We start from the raw sequence: 17,265 nt of genomic DNA on the forward strand, positions 1-17,265 counted from the left end.
ATTGTGTGTCTCTGTGTATGTGCCTGTGTGTGTGTTTCCTTGCCAGACAAAGTCTGATGACAAATCTGGCACCTTTAAAAAGACACTGGTCTTGCATCCCATTACTCAACGGGCCTGAGAAAAATATCAAGCCAGCTGAATTCTTCTCTAAGGTTTTATAATAATGATAATAGAATGGTCCCCTACCAAGTTCAAAGAGGCTTTTCATCTGGATACTGTGAGCAGGATCTTTGCGGAGGGAGGATGGGGATCGGCTGGGATTCTGTTGCTGTGGAACAAAAGGGTCTAAAGTCAAACTCTTGGCTCACCTGAAATAACCCCAGAACTGAAAGTATTGGGGCCTGTGACCTCGCTTTTTGTAATTGAACTCTTTATGCAAGGGGGTATAGATTTTACAGTTTTCGAGAGTACTGTTATTTTGGTCTTCTTTTGTTAAATCTCAGAAAGTAACAGAATGAAAAATTTAAGTCAGTTCTGACGATAATTACCAGGAATTTGATAGGAACCTCTTGAGAGATGTCACAGCACTTATTCAGAAGAAGAATATTCATCAAGTAGCTCTACCCTCACAATCCATATACTTCTCCCACCACCCTTGACAGAAGTTTTATTCTCAAAATTCTCATTTAAAATTTTTAGACAAAGATTCTTACCAGCTTTGTTAGGCAGTGAAAGTCCCAGACTTTCTCCCAGTGATAAGACACCTATGTGCTTTCAGGGTACATGATTTTAGTGAGCTCATAGGTTTTCTAAAGAACCATACCCAAATGTCTCCAGGCCTCTGGATAATGCTGGTCTATAGAAGTCTGCATTTAGTCTTGGAGGTAACATGGTGCTCTGTTTTATATGTCCACCAGCTCACTTAGTTTGCTTTAAATGATAACAAGAATGGTGGAGTGACAGATTGTGATTTCAGGAATAAACATATTACTTCTGAAATAATTTGACCTTAGAAAATGCTGTGCCTTGGTCACAGAACTGATGACGGCAGCTCATGTGCTTAACACACGTCCATTAAGGAGCTTGGCTGTGGAACAGGTGCTTCCGGACAAGGCAAAGTGTCCCAAGAAAGGCAGGGGTGAAAAGTGTTCCATGTGGGCAGATCAGCACTGGAAACTTCTTCCGGTGACCTGGAAGCCCTCCACTATGCAGAGCACTCTGAGTCAGCCGCTCCCTGTTCTGTCAGTCAGCTGCTCACCTCCCCAGGGGAGCTGAGACTGGATGTGCAGAATAAGTGCTCAGCACCTTTGGCAGTTGAAGTTAATAGTCAGATTATCAGGAGGAGAACACCCAGTATCATTAAGTGCATTTATATTAAAGCTCAAAATGGAACATGGACATCTTTTGCTTTAGAGAACTACCACATCACACATTTTCTGACATTTGACAGTGAGTGGCCACGTAAATTAAAAAAATGTGGCCCGATTTATCAGGGCAGCATGGCACAGGCCTCTAATCCCAGGATTCTGGAAAGCTGAGGCAGGAGAATTGCAAGTTTGAGCCCAGTCTGGGGCAATTTAGCAGGAGAGACCCAGTCTCAAAATTAAAAAACAAACAAACAAAAACAAAACAGCTGGGGATTTAGCTCAGTGAAAAAATTCCTGGGTTCAATGCTCAGTACCATAACAAAGAAAGGAAAAAAAAAAAAAAAGAATATGGGCCATCTCTATCAGTCCTAAAGCTACAGCGCTGGAGAGCCCTTAGAAGTCACCCTGCTCTCAGACTCGTGAGGAAATTCAGACTCACACAGGGAAGGTGAGGACAGTGCTCATCACTTACTGAGTTGGTGGTAAAGCCAAACAACATGCGCCGCCGGGTCCACTGGCGCTTCCTCAGCCCGTCTCCACTTTGCCCATTACCCTGTCAGCTTAAATGAGTCAATGGCTCCAGCTTCAAATAGGCTCTTGGGATGTAAAAAAAGAAAGACAAAAAAAGTACAGAATCAGACTAACTTTCCATGACTCACTTTTCCAAAATGTTTTGTATCAATGTATCATGTACAAGGCAAATATATGAGTCGAGTGGGCCACAGCCAAGATTCTTAGAGGGGGAACATTCACTTGGGAAACGCTGATACAGAAGAATCAGTTGCAGAGTGCTTGCAGTAAATCGTGTTTATAAGTGCCATGTTAAAGAAAATTAAGACTTCGTGTAAACTGTAGAACAAAAGTTGAGCTTTCCCGTGAATCAAGAAAACAGATTTAAGGGTGGGGAGGAAAGGAGCGTGGACCGGGGGAAAGGGATTCTTAATGGTATATTGTTTTCTGAGCTCTACCAATTAGCAAACATCTCTTATAAAAGAATGAAAAAGGGAAGGAATTTCGAGCACTGAAGTAGACCCAGTCAGCTGCAAATGCTCCAGGCTTCAGCAAGGAGGCTTTCATCCTCACCCTAGCTGGGGCCGGCCATTACCTCAGTCCAAGTGCATCCTGGGGGCTATTGTCATGCTGATGAGCCAGGCCCGGAGGCTGAGTTCTCCCACTGCCCGGAGAGACATTCCCACCGTGGACTGGCTCGGGGGCTCATTCAAGCTGTGCCGAATTGCCCCGGAAAATAAAAGATCCAGCCTTAATTAACCACTGCGTTCAGCTCCCAATCACAGCTTGATTATTGTGCTGGCTGCTCTCCCAGCTACGGAGGAAATGCCAGGGCTCCCAGGCAGCCCCGGCGCTGGAAGCAGGGCTCTCCTGAGGGAGCTGGAGTTGGTTTAGTCTTGTTTTGAAAATAAAATATCGTAGCGTATTATGTCTTAGTGTCACTTTTGTCCTGTTTTTCTGGAAAGAAACAAACCTCAGCGTCTGTTAGAATTTTCGTGCCCTGTTCATGGGATCCACCCGCGGCACACAGCTCCCAGTGAGTGTCTTTCCAGGCGTTTTTAACTCTGGGAGAGGGGTTGGCTTTCTTCTAAGCCCTGTCTTTATTTCATTTGATAATTCCTGTTGCCACTGATACTAGGGGGAAAATATATGTAAATATATGCAAAATATTTGTAAATATATATGTCTGAGAGGGAGACTGAAGAGAATCCCTCACAACCACCTGTCTTTTTACCCTGTGATGCTTAATATTTAATCTTCCCTAAAATTACAGCCATTGGAAATTGACTTATTTTTGTACTGGGTGTGTGTAGGGGGGTAACCCAGGACCTTCACACTGAGCTACATCCCCAAACCTTTTTAATTTTATTTTGAGACTGGGCCTCACTAAGTCACTTAAGTTGCTCAGCCTGGCCTAGAACTTGTGATCCTCCTGTCACAGGCTTCTGGAGTGTACCACCACACCAAGCTCTTGAGTTTTTGTAGTAGAACTTTTCACTCTAATTGCTATTTTGAAGGGGGGGGGGGCTGCTTTCTCTGTTTTGTTTTATTTTGTTGACGCTGGGGATTGAACCAGGGCCTTGCTCATTCTAAGCACCAGCTTTACCACTGAGTGACAATCCCACCCCATGTCTGTAAACTTTAAAACTCACTGCAGCCAATGCACCTTGTGATCTGAGTGAGCACTGTGTTCTTTCTTCTCTGGTTAGATGGGCTATAATTAAAGTCTTGGTTCTTTCGTCTTTCAGGTGTCTTAATGTAATACACATTCTGAAGAGCTCCTGGAAAGGTCCATTTGAGTATGGATGGCACAATAGGGAACATATTAAGCTGAGAATCGAGGATGACATTGCTTCCACGTACACTCCCTTCATCCATATTCCAAGGACTGAATACAGCCTGAGAATAAAACAGAGTTTCCAACATCCCACCAAATCAATCAGTGCAGCTCTAATGCACTTTCAAAAGCAAAGATTCTTACAGTGTTTGGTTTCTGGTGACTCCAACATTTTTAACCAAGAAAATAAAAGAGGCAAATAAATCCACAAGGAGAGATAGCTTAGTGGTCTAAGTCTGATGTTGGAAATGGGGAAGACTCCCTAGAACTGCAAAGTTCAAGTTACAGCCACATTGCTTTAACTGCTCATCTTTTGGGGGGGGATAAGTTGAGATACAGTTGGTTTGTGGTGGGAGAGACTTTTGGATAAGGATTCTAAACATTCAAAGTTTATTTGCTGTTTAGGGCATTACAGACTCCCAAGGTGCTTTTTTTTTTTATTCTATTAGAAAGTGGTTTGCTGTAATTTGTTTGGCCCCACGTTCTGGTACTGGGCTGAAATGTTGGGAAAACAGAGAACTGGCTTCCTTTTTAGTGTATTAGACACTTAATAAAATACAGATGCCAGAGAGACATCTTTCTGCTTCCCAGATGAGTGCTTAGGACAGGGTAGGGACTAGAAGTAAGGATGGGGCAAGAAATATGAAGACAGTTCCCTAAAAGTAGAATTTAACAGTATAAGTGTAAAGATCACTCCTGGAATTCTAAAACTGAAAGCACTGATACTGGAAAGCATAAAAATGTTTATATCAGGCGGGGGATTTAACTCAGTGGTTTCACCGCCTGCTGCGCAAGCTCAAGGACCCGAATTCGATCCCCGGTACCAAAAAAGAATGTTTATATCCAGTGTCTTTTCAGAGAAAAAACAGTAGCACCAATGCTTCTGTGTCTAGGCAAAAGAAACTGACAATAGATCCACAAGTTATTGGTAGATTATTGGGCATATAAGAGAAATCATTTTGATTTTAAAAACATGGTTCAGATCTATAGAAAATGAAGTCATTAAATGTGCGGGGAAGATTAATTTGAAAAAACAAACTAGAAAGATTACAGTTCACTCATATATGTAGGTTGACAAGATGTTTGTATTTGTAATTAGTTAAAAAATTCTCTAACTGATGTAGCAGATAATTTAGTTTTAGTTTGCGTACAAAGGAACAAAAGTAAGCCCTTTCTTCTTAATAACAGTAGTGAGATAATTTTGGAATTCCTAGAGAGTTTAAAGTGATTAAAAGCAAGAGCCAAATACTCCATAACGTGCCATGTGTTGAACAAAAGCATCAGAAAGACTTTCTTAGATGTGGAAACAAAACTTTTGACATAATTGAAAAGTAGCCGAAGAAGGGGAGCACACACGGACATTCAAGCAAGCGTCATTGGGGCGGCAGTCTGCAGCCTGCCGGGCTGCCTCACAGGATGGAGACCAGCAACTGTATGGGCTGAGCTGGAAGCTTACATAGGGATCTTGCAGGTGGGCGAGCACTAGGGCATTGTGGAGGTGGGGGATTGGGGCTGGGGTATGTAGCAACAGGTTTCGGTCGGGGGGATGGAGTCACCGCTTTCGGGAAGCCCCTGTCTCACTGGAATATCTGAGTCAGAAACCGCTGGGGCAGAAAGACCTTAACTAAGCAGAGAGTCACTAACAAAGGGAGGTCAGGCCTTAGCTATGCAGAAGTTCCATCTGCCTTGTGGCCGTAGTGGGGTAAAGGGACAGGAGAGGAGGGGGCTTGCTCTGTGGGAGCTCGGAAATACCTAACAATAACTACTTAGATATACTCTAAGACTCGCAGAGGTAAGTGAAATTCATAGAAAAATATAACATTAAGGTTGGTATGGAAATTGACACCAGGCACTTCTACCTTCCACTACAGATGAGAGTAGGAGATTCTTTGTATTCAACATATATTATTATTATGTAATATGTATAATATACTATAATTATTATTATTATTGAATATGTATTTTATTCAATAAGAATATGCAACACAGACATATTAATATCTACATATATATATATATATATATATATATATATATGAAAGGATGCAAAAACCAAATTGAATGCTTTTTAAATGTAAATAAAATAGATTTTAAACACTTTTGGCTTTTAACACCGCATTCACCCAAAGCCACGCTGCTTCTGAGCGGCTCCGGGCACATCACTGGGCCCACCAATGGGACTGGATTTGTAGTGATGGCAAACCTTTTGGAGCTTTCAATGATACAAACGGTCCACTGTGGCATGCATGCCATAGTTTAGCCACCACTGGACGAGTCTGCTGTTTCTTCCCAGCTCATATTTATTGGTTTTGTGGCTCCCACTCTCTGCCTAAGATGTTCTTGAAGCTGTCTTGAGTCTGAGGCTCTTCCCACACTATCCTGGCTTCCCTCTTTCCCTTCCTAGGTGTCAAGATCAAATTAGCATGCTTTTCCCTGCTTCACTCTTCTGTTTTTCATCTCGTCAGTCTCTTGCACTTCTTGCTCTATCTTGGTGTCTGCTTATTGGAGGACATCAATGGAGATGGTATACCTGTGTGTTTGCTCATGGTGAATCGATGGATGCTGAAAATGGTATAATAAATTATCAGGTTTTGGAGATTGAGTTCAGAATGAGAGAAAACAATAAAATTATTAAAAATGTGATCAAAATAGGAACCATGAGATTAAGTGACAAAGATATGATCAAACATATTGTGAATGTAATGGATTTGATCACAAAATCCAGCTATTCTTTCCTTATACAAAACTCTCAAAAGGATTTAGATGTATTAATAATAAAGCCAGTAGTTAGATGACCTAATAAGCACAAACACAATAGTACATTTCAGAACAAGATGACAAGTAATAATTTCATAAGAAATGGATGAGAAGTTTAAAAGGAACATTGGAGATTTTTTCAGAAGCAAACATATAATGGAAATGAAAACTTCTCAAACTCTGGATTATAATTCCTGCTGGTTTAGAAAATCTGAAGCTGGAATCTTATTGTGGGGCTTAGATTGGCTGGTGGGCCCTACTATGATTGAACGCATCGATTAAAATATTGGGAAATATGTATGTTAGTTTAATTTCAGATAACCATGTTTGTAAGGGCCCCTTCCCTCCACCACACTGCCCATCAGCTCAAATCCTTGCTTTGCTGAAATCCAGAAACTAAAGATTTAATGCTTATCATGGTAGGCAGCTCCAAGACCCTGGTGTATGTTGAGCACACTTTCTAATTAGTCAGTGCTTATGGTTCCCTGTTGTTAAATTCCTTAGTTGTCACCAGGACCATGTTTCTCTTCTCTTGCAATGCATAAATGTTTCCAGTGAGGTGAATAAAGGCAAGATCACCCTGCTAAAATCAGCTAGGCATGCTGTGGAAGAAGCTTACTCTCACATGTGACAATTAAATGACTGTCACTTACTCACATTAGAGGAGCCACTTAGTATATCCCACCCTAGTCATTGACTTAGGTGTTTGAAGAGTGGGAGAGACACTTAAAGAGAGATTGCTTTATCATTTATTAGAAATCAACTGGTTTTTTTCCTGCACATGATTTATACAAACTGCTCACCAATAAATTAAGCTTTGCAGATGTGCCTTGTCCTGTCCACTTGTTTAATTCTTTACCCTTTTAGAAAAGTATATATGATTTATGAATTGAAGCAATTGTGTAACGGGCTGTTTGTAGATAAAACAATAAAGCCACGATTCTTACACTCTCTCTCTCTCTCTCTTCATCTCTCTCTCTCATCTTTGCAGCTGGAAGCAAAGGACTTTAAAAATGCAGAGCAACAAGACAGAAGGTATTCAGGCCCCTGAACCATTTAAAGAAGAGTCACTTGCACCATCAATAGTGCACTTTGCATATGTGATAAAAATCATCTTGGCTGTCCCAAGATACTAATACAGAGATAATTTCTTCAGCTCCCATTGTTTACTTTAATGTAGGTCCTAAACTTTTACTTAGTATTTTTGTTGATGAACATGAAGAAATAAAACTTTCAAATGTTACTTATTTTAATTTAAATTATATTCTTTTTCTACAGGAATACAGTGAAATTTCATCATCCTGATATAGGGGGAAAAGATGCAACTCCCAAACCTACTAGATATATCCAAAATGAGAGTTTGTGTTCTCTAAAATCGAAGAATGAATTCTAGAAACAATGGAGGTTAAGAGTCGGAAAAATTTATTGGGAGAAAGAAAGCTTCTGCCTAAGAGAGACAGAAGGGGTACCGGAAAGTGGGTTACCCACCCACCCCACGTTTCAAAGATGTTTTATATAGCAAAGCCATGTGGTGAGGCGGGTACAAAGTGGGACAAAACTATAAGACCCAGTGGAAATGTACAAGGTGGGCATGAGGTGGGGCAAAACCATATCCAACCAATAAGTTTACAAGTACAGTCACCAGGTAATATTGATTAGATGGGGGTCAAGTGGGGGAGCAAGTCACATAGCAACCATACAAAGATTTTCGGTAAGGGTGGGAGTGAGGGATATTTCCTGGAGAGGCTGAGTTAAGACCTTGACACCCCCCACCCCATCCAGGTGATTGATACCTATTTAGAATACCAATCACTGCTATTTTCCCCAGGGGAAGCACAAGGGTTTGTAGTTTCTCTCTTTTTCAATTCTTGCCTTCAGTGAATGTGTCTTGATTGTCCTCCATGTTGGCTCCTTGACTGTCCTCCATTTTGACTCCTCCTGGGCTGGCTCTGTCTAACAGCCTACAAGATATCTAATTAAGTTACCTATCTGCAATAATCCCATCCTCATTTTGAGATATATAAGAATTATTCAGTTCTTTAGGAGGAAATAACTTTAATACCAATTCTGTTAGACGCAATTTTTTCAGAGTACAATAACACTTTTTTGGATCAGAAATTTAACAATTCAAAAGTTAAGTTTGTTATACAACAAAAAACAAGCAATGAAGACCAAATAAATATTAAGTACAAATTATTTTTCTCTTCAATGTATTTTATATGTATATATTTAATACACAGTTTAAGGCCATATGTCCCTAAATAGTCAAAGAAAAAAGATAAATTTAGTTAATGTCATGGGGAGATTTTTCCCAATTGGTTAGTTTTGTATAAAAAAACATTTTGCTATTGACTAAAGTCTTTGTTTTCTGTCAAAATTTTGAATGTTTTCACTGGTCTCTTAGGTAAAAGTAAAAAAAGAAATATTAGGGAACAGAAATAATTTTGTTTTTCCCTTTCCCAGGAAAAAGTTTGTGCACAAAACACCAAAATTAGCATTTTGTTTTTGTTTGCTAGGAATGTATCATTCTTCTCTCTCCGAGTTGGCCCAAAACTTGATAACGCCCACGGAAAGATCAGATATGAGAATTTTATTTTATTTTATGGTGCGTTGTGAGGGATTCAACTCAGGGCTTTCTGCATCTGGGCCACCACCATACCATTAAGCCACATTCCCAGCCTCCAAAATGAGGATGCTAATGCTGAAGCATTGGGACACTGTAAGACTTACAGGATTTCCAGTCTCGTCTTGTTGATGGGAACCCCTTGAGTTGCAATCCCACCTGCCGCTTCTTGTGGAGAGGGATTGCATCTCATAGCTGGTTCTGCAGCTCATTTCCATCCTATAGGCTTTACCTGGAAACCGGTGTGGCTTTGAGAGCCTCTCTATCCTGGTGCACAGGCCTGGAATGATGTCTGCGTGCTTGGGTAAGGATCGATCATCTTCATTTGTGTCTGCATTCAGGATAGACTGGCCTTGCAAGATGCTCTGGCAGAACTTTGAAGGGGGTAAATATTCTCTGGATGAATTAAGAAATAACTGATTATTTCAACATGTTCAGCCTTAGTGAGTGCTGTTTAATCGTGATGTGGGAGGACAAAAAGCTATAGAATACCCTCATTGCTGGTGGCCAAATAGGAAGTGGTACCATTTGATGCTTACTGATTGTGTGACAGCTGCTAACTAAATGTAAAGGTCATCTCCCCTTTTGCCCTAACATTATAATCAAAAACACGCACCATGCTTTTAAAAATAACTCCTTTGGCACTGAGAGTGACAGAAGAGAGAAAAAAAGTAAGAATGTAGAGTCCTAAGTTTCATTGCTCTTTCTGCCAATATATACAAACCCACATCCAAAACACATCTCATTTGCATGCTTGTTTATTTTGTTTTCATGGTTGTCTGGAAGCTGGGATCTTTCTTTGTTTTTTTCTAAATTGAGACAAAGAGATATTAAGATAAAGTAAACTCTGACCCTGCCCAGCTGTGTCCATCCCCATACCAACTCAATCTTCTGCCACCACTGGACAAAGTTCCCTGTCTCAGCGGAGTCAGGACATTGGTAGATGCATTGCTGGAATATTTGGACCCAGTATTGGAACTTCTTTCATGTGTAAATTTTGAATTTGTAAATTTTTCTGTTAAGAGTTGCTAATTTAACTGGGTTTTAGGGAGACTGAAAGTTGATAGCGGGGGGCGTGGTAGGGAATTCAATCATTTCATAAGACGATTCCAGTTTGCTGAGATTTTAGAGTAAATTACATCATACCTGCGCAAAAATGACGGATGGATTTTTCTTATGATTATTGTTAATAAGCATTCACTCTGGGCCAGGCTTTGTTCTCAGTACTTTATAGGCCCTTGTAACAGCTTCATGAGGTGTTACTAGTATTATTCTCCTTCCCATTATACAGTTGAGGAAACAGGCCCAGGGAATATAAATTGAGGAATCAGGAATTCCAACCCACACAGCACAGCCCTCAAACTTGGTCTTATTTGACAATGGCATGCTTGTTCTCCATATTCTTTTCCCCAGGAAACTCCCTTTTTCTAAATTGGGGGCCACCTCTTCAGATGTCTGATAGATCCTCGATTAACATAGGTCTTTAAGAAGGTTTCTTTCCTTACCAACATGGAGTCCTTTCATCTCTGTAGCCAACTACTCATTCCTCAGACTCAATTGCCATCAACTTAGGTTTTAGAAGTGGAGGATTTTGAGAAATTGAATCCCCCAGAAACGTTCCTTATTTTACAGCACACACTTTAGTCTCTCAGTTACTAGTTTCTCTCTCACCTTCTACTGATTTCAAAGTCAGCTTGCATTTCATTTTTGAGAACAGGTCAAACAGAGAACAGGTCTCTGTTCTTACACACTCCCTTTCTTTTTAAAATAAAAATGGTAGATTTGAGTGAAGATAGATCAGCCCTCACGAGGAGGACCTGCAGGGATGTGGATGTGGAGCATTGCCTCCCTGAGTGTTAGTAGTACTCTGGGGTAAACTCTGCCTGGAACACAGAGTTGGAAGGAGCTTTGAAATGGCTAGGAAGTGGGCATAACCAATAACCTATGCACGGAATGATTCACTTTGGAATTGTTCTGCCAAAGCAACTAACAGATGCTAAGTGCTCTGAGGTTCTTAGTTGCCTCACATCCACGACCTGGAAGAGGGATGCACGAAAGGAACTGTCTCAGTGGTGTGATGGAAAGTTAACAGTTCCTCAAAGGCTTCAGAATAGGAAGGTGCAGACTGCCTGGGTCCAGGGTCCCCCTGCATGCACAGAACTTTCTAGTGCTTCATACTCTCAAGTCAGTATAACACCTTCCCTGTCCTTTTATTGCCCATCCCTAGATTGGTAAAAATTGTCTGAACGCTCATGACCATGACTGGTTCACCACTATCTAATGTCATCTTTGCAACTCTCTTCTGTGAACTTCAGGATTCTACTTTCATTTCAATTTCTCTGGTTGTCCTAAGTTAGCCATCCTCACTCTCGTTTTTGACTCACTTGTTTGTGCTTTGGAACGAGTGGTCTTCACCACGCTTCCTCCTCACTATAACACTGCTCTTCCCACGCACCGTCGTCCTTATTCCCTTAGGAAGCCCTTCCACCCTGCCCCACCCTACTACATGGACTTTTGAGGAGTTTTGCTCTCTGACAGGCTGTTCCCACTATGGTAACCACTTGTACTTTGAACATTTAATTGCTCTGACCAGGATGCTCTTCAGAAAGGGGAAACTATCAATAATTATTCTAGGACAACACCCATAAACCAAGACTGTCCAGGGAAAACTGGTCTGCCTTGTCAACATTTCCAGAACTTCCTGTTAAACTGCATTCTTCCTTCATTGTCTGGGGCATATGGGGAAAGAATCTATTCATATTTTGTTTTTTGCTTATTTTCTAATTTGCTTTAATTCATTATCAAATGTGTAATTGGAGCTCAGAAATAGTAACTACTGTATAAAACAGTAATTATACTTAAAACATATAAATTTATACACTCAAAAAGCAAACATATAATAATACAGAAATGTAACAACAAAATAGTACAAAATAATATGTGTACTTGCCTATACTACGTCAGGCAGCAAGCTGATTAAAGTAAACGGGTGCACTGATTTTATAACTCTCATAGATAAGGATGATGAAATATAAAATGGTAAAGTGAGGAGCTAAGATTCAGGATCTAGACAGTGAATTCTAAAGCATGAGTTTGATGGTTAAATTTTTCTATCAACTTGACTGGATCCTGGGATGCCCAGATATCTGGTTACACATTATTTGTGGATGTGTCTGTGAGAGGAGGTTAGGAAGAGATTAGTATTTGAGTTTGTATGTGGAGTCATCTCCAATATGGTGGGCATCTTCCAATCCCTTGGTGGCCAGAATAGAACAAAAGGCAGAAACACGGAGGATTTGCCCTCTGCCTAACTGAGCTGGGGATCCATCTTCTCCTGTCAGTGCTCTTGATTCTCAGCTATCAAACTACAACTGGAATTTTCAACATCAGCTCTTTGACTAATATCTTTAAACTACACCACCCGCTCTCCTGAGTCTCCAGCTTGGTAAGGGAAGATCTTGGAACTTCTCAGCCTCCATGATGGCTTGAGCCAATTCATTATAATAAATCTCATTATGTAGAAATATCTGTAGATAGGTAGATTCTTCCTGTTGGTTTTCTCTCTCTAGGGGATGCTGACTAACACACATAAGCTTCAGGTATGCTTTTCTGCTTTTGCCAGTCTCCTTCACACTGCTTCCAGTAAACATCTTGACATTTTGTTGCTTTTGATTTGTCTTTTGAAGTTTCCACTGGGACCTGTAGCCAATGTGGGTCATTATTTATGTGAGTTATAATTGTTCTAATTAAGAAGAGCACTGAGGAGAGTGCACAAACAGAAACAAATTCCTTATTTTTGTAGTGTTGAGAGCGCTGTTGAGGAAAGAGAAAAGAGTCTTTCGCGTCTGGAACTGGTAAGTAGAATTAAGCCACACAAAAATTTTCATAGAGTTTGAATTAACACATGTGGCTTTTAGCACTAAATGTCATCACTATGACCTTTATTTCTGGTTCCAGTTGGGAGAATTTTGCTGTGATCTTGGAAACAATTCCACACATAGGCTGATATTCCTTCTCCGGCTCCTCAACTCCAGACTAAGTACACACGCAACTTTGCAAAAATCTAAACAGAAGCATAGATGTCCATTGACTTCTAACTTTGTAGCTTCAAACTTGAGCTGGTTTCAACATGTAGGGCTTCCATTCTGCTTCATTTCTTTCCAGTTTGTGTTCCATGGTATACGTGCTGTATCTTAAGACAAAACACACACTTGAAACCTTTCTGACTTCCTTTACCACTCCACAGAGTTATGTACATTCCATGCATTTGAGCATATTCTTGGTTTTCAGCTCCCTCAATACATCATTTCTTCATATTGTACCACATCCTAACCTGAATGGTAGAAATGATGATTATCTGATCCCAAGAACAGCTAAACATAACTTAAAATATCAGTCTTTCTTATACCAGGTAAGCTAAGTTGGATTTGAGTACAACTTAAATCATAGTTTTTTCAGCCCAAGAGGAACATAGGGAGGGGTCAATTCTAGGAGGAATGGTAGACTGACTCCTCTCAGTGTCCCGAAAGTAAGAATTTGCCTATAAAGGGAGCATTTAGAAGCAATTCTGGTCACTCAGTGTTAATATTTCATAGCTTCTAAGCTATCTGCCAAGTGTGTGAAGACTCATCAATTTCTGCTAAAGAATTAAATGAAATAGAGAAGAATAAATTACAGAGTTGAAAAATTCCATGTTTCCCAGGGATAGAATAGTTTCAAGTTCAGATCACTTTTTAAAGAATTCTACTATGAGAGCTATTGGAGAATTTTGATTATAATTAGAGACTTAAACATCCCCCTGGAGACAGTGGCTTAACTTTAAATTACTAAGGGCTTGTGTACTAGTGTTATTTTCTACTTTCTAAAACAGCTTTCATTTTGCTATAACTGACCTTTTATGATATTCAGACATTGAATCTTGTATCATAAGTATTACTTTTTTTTGTCCAAGGTACAAAATTCCACAATGTTTAAAATGAACAAATTGAGATTCTTAAAGAATAAACAACTCCTTGAATATTCTGCTACAAACTTTTCCTCACTCTTTGTTATGGTTTGGATGTGGAATACTCCCTCCACCAAGTTCCTGGGGTTTTGGAAGGTGATTGCATCATGGGGATGCTGTACTCACCAGCTGAATAATCCACCGAGGAGTTCAGAGTTAAATGTGCTGTTAGGAGGTGGGGTGTGGATGAAAGAGGAGGTCACTAGGACAGACCTGAAAGGGTGTACTCCCTTCGCAGCTCTTCCCTTTTCTCTCTCTTTACTGTCTCCCTTGCAGTGAACAGCTTTCTTCTGCCTCGCTGTTTTGCCGTGGAGCCAGCTCACCATGAACTAAAACCATGACCCAGAGTAAACTTCTAATATCAGTTAGGGTTCACTAGAAGAGATTTAATATAAGTGCATATGATTATATAAACGAAGGCTGGAGGAATTGGAGATGAATATCCAAATGCAATGGTGAAGACTGGAGCTCTGAAGAGGAAAATGATAGACATGCTTCTTCTTTCCCTTTTTACTCAATCCAGGCTACAAGCATAGGGGTTGGTGTCACAGACATCTGGGGTGAACCTCTCCTGCCTGTTTTTGTCCTAGTGTCAATCACCCACAGATACGCTCAGGACTGTGCTTCACCAGTCCTTTTTATTTTTTGGTACGGGGATTGAACTCAGGTCCTTGCGTTTGCACAGCAGGTTGTGAAACCACTGAGCTAAATCCCCGGCCCCTCTAGTTGTTTCTTAATCTATCCCAGTTGATGTATCACAATTGATGACCACACTTCTCCTCTTTTAAGTTGTGGATGTGTTGGATATTGTGACCCAGCAGATGAAAAAGTGACCAAAACAGTATTTGCACAAAGTTACTCCACTTTTCAGGTAAGGTTTATCAAAAATTATTACTTTCAGTACTTTCTAGTTCTTAGAAATCCAAGATATCCAGAGAAATGTAGACATGCTTAGGTAGTGATCAGAATCAAATAGTTATACCACATATAAATACATTATTATTCACCTGATACAACTTACATGAAAGTAATCTGCAAGAAAACGAAACCAAACCAAAATGAGTAAGAAAAATAATAGGCGTTAAGGCATATCATGTATCAGAAACTCTTTGGAGAACTGTGGATACAAGAATGAATAAAATATAAATCCTATGTGTGTTACTTTTCTCTCATTACTGAGACAAAATACCTGACACCCAAAGTTAAAGGGAGAAAGGTTTATTTGGCTTACAGTTCGTAGAGGTTTCAGGCCATAGTTGCTTGGCTCCAAGGCAGAGATGACAAACAGGCACTGCAGGGGAGAAACAACATGGTGCACACAAGGTAGCAAAGGTAACAAGGGACCTTACCAGCAACTTTCTGTCCCTTTTATCCTGTCCAGACTACCTGGATTAGTGTGGGTGCCAAATCAATCACTCACACGCAGTGGTTTAGTAATCACACATGCTTAATTCCAGCACCACACATTCCAGATTTGGCAACTTCTAGAAAAGAAACCCCCACCTTATCTGCATGAGGCTTTGGTGGGACATCTAAACATAAACCGTAACACTATGTTTGAACAATTAACTGTCTAGTGGAGAGACAAACATAAGCAATAGTTATAACTATGTATAACTGTAAGTTGTAACTATGTATAACTATGTATTCTGTAAGTGAGGAATAAATGAAGGTTTATTTAAATGCAGGTGGAGAAGTGCTGGGTGCTTCTGGGAGCTGTGAGAGTTACAGAAGAACAGGTGAGCTTTAAGTTGGATGTTGGAGAATGATTTGATTCCCTAGGTAAACAGGCAGAGACAGGTCATTCCAGGGATTAGAAAAAAGTCTTCTGAACCTGTAAGAAGGAATGAAAAGTGGCTCATGGACAGTAACCTGAGCAGAGTATGGGGAAAGCAGAGGTTCTTGGCAGGAACCCATGTAGCGAAAGACTTTCCTATGATGCAGAGACTTTAAACTTTGGGTGATCCTCCCAGGTCAGGTGTCGTCAGATGGTGAAAGATGAGTGACTTGAGAACCAAGATACCTATGTGCAAGTCTTGGACCTGAGATCCAAGAGAAAGTATCTTTTCAGGTAGATTCTTTACTTTTCTTGTCTCCCAAATGAAGCAGTAACTTGCAGTGTTAAAACACCAATTTATAGATCAAGCATAATGCCTAGAGCAAAGAGATACTGAGTTAGAAAAACTGGAGTTCTGTATCTTCAAGACTAGAATGTATTTAATTCCCATTCTAGTAGTAGTCACTTCAGCTTATAAACAGAGCTGAATTTATGTGGTGCAATCAAGCAGGACTCTTGACATATAGACTGACAATGCACAAATATCCTCAGCAAAATAATATAAATGAAGAATAGGAAATTATATCCCCTAAAATAAAAGAAGAAATAATGGCCTGAGACAAGGGACAGTGCTTTTTAAAAAAACTAGACTTAAAAGCCATAGTAATCCTTGAGAGCATCTGGCCTGTATTGCAGACTCCCTTGAGAGACAGAGAAAAGCTTTCTGAGATGTTCAAGGGCAGGTAAATGACCTATTGAATGTGGAAGAGAAAGGAGTCCAGGAGGCCCTGGCTGGGATGTGCAACCTGCAGGACAGGATCAATGGACTTGGAGGAAGCTGGACCCCAAACTGAGACAAATTTTATCTGATCTGGTAGCCAGGTGACAGTGGTTGGCAGTCAGCATCAATGTACCACTCCCAGGGAGGGAGGAAAGAACTCAGAATCCCTCACTGCCTTTTAGGGAAATAATACTTACTGAGTCCCTACTGTATATCTGGGTCCATTTTCCTTCTGCATTTACTCCTCAGAATAACCTTGAGAAGGAAGCGCCCACTTCAGGGGCCACACCTTGTAGAAGCCTCCTAGGAGGGTGTTGCCAACCAGTTCCCCACAGGGCTAGTTTCCCTCCAGGGCACAATTTTATAAACTGCAGAGCGACTTCTCTGAAGAAAATCTCTCCTTTGCATCTGCTCCTGCAGGTGGTGGAGACACAGCTGTCAGAGCTGACACAGACCAGTGCAAGGGGATCCATTTTTCTTTCTTTCTTCAGTTAAGGCCCTGAATTGGATCCAGCTGTTCTTTGAAGCACAGGCCAAAAGACCCCAATATCCTGCTCTTTGTTTCCCTGGAAGTTATTGGCCATTGTTAGCCACTGAGGCTAGGTTAGAACCAAGCAGTTGGTTACTGGGTGCTGGGAGCACGGTCATGGTGTAGTAGAAGTGATGGT

This window comes from Heterocephalus glaber, unplaced genomic scaffold, assembly GCF_053883595.1.
Source record: "Heterocephalus glaber isolate CG9 unplaced genomic scaffold, H.glaber_assembly_v1.0 deba00000937, whole genome shotgun sequence".
NCBI lineage: Eukaryota > Metazoa > Chordata > Mammalia > Rodentia > Bathyergidae > Heterocephalus > Heterocephalus glaber.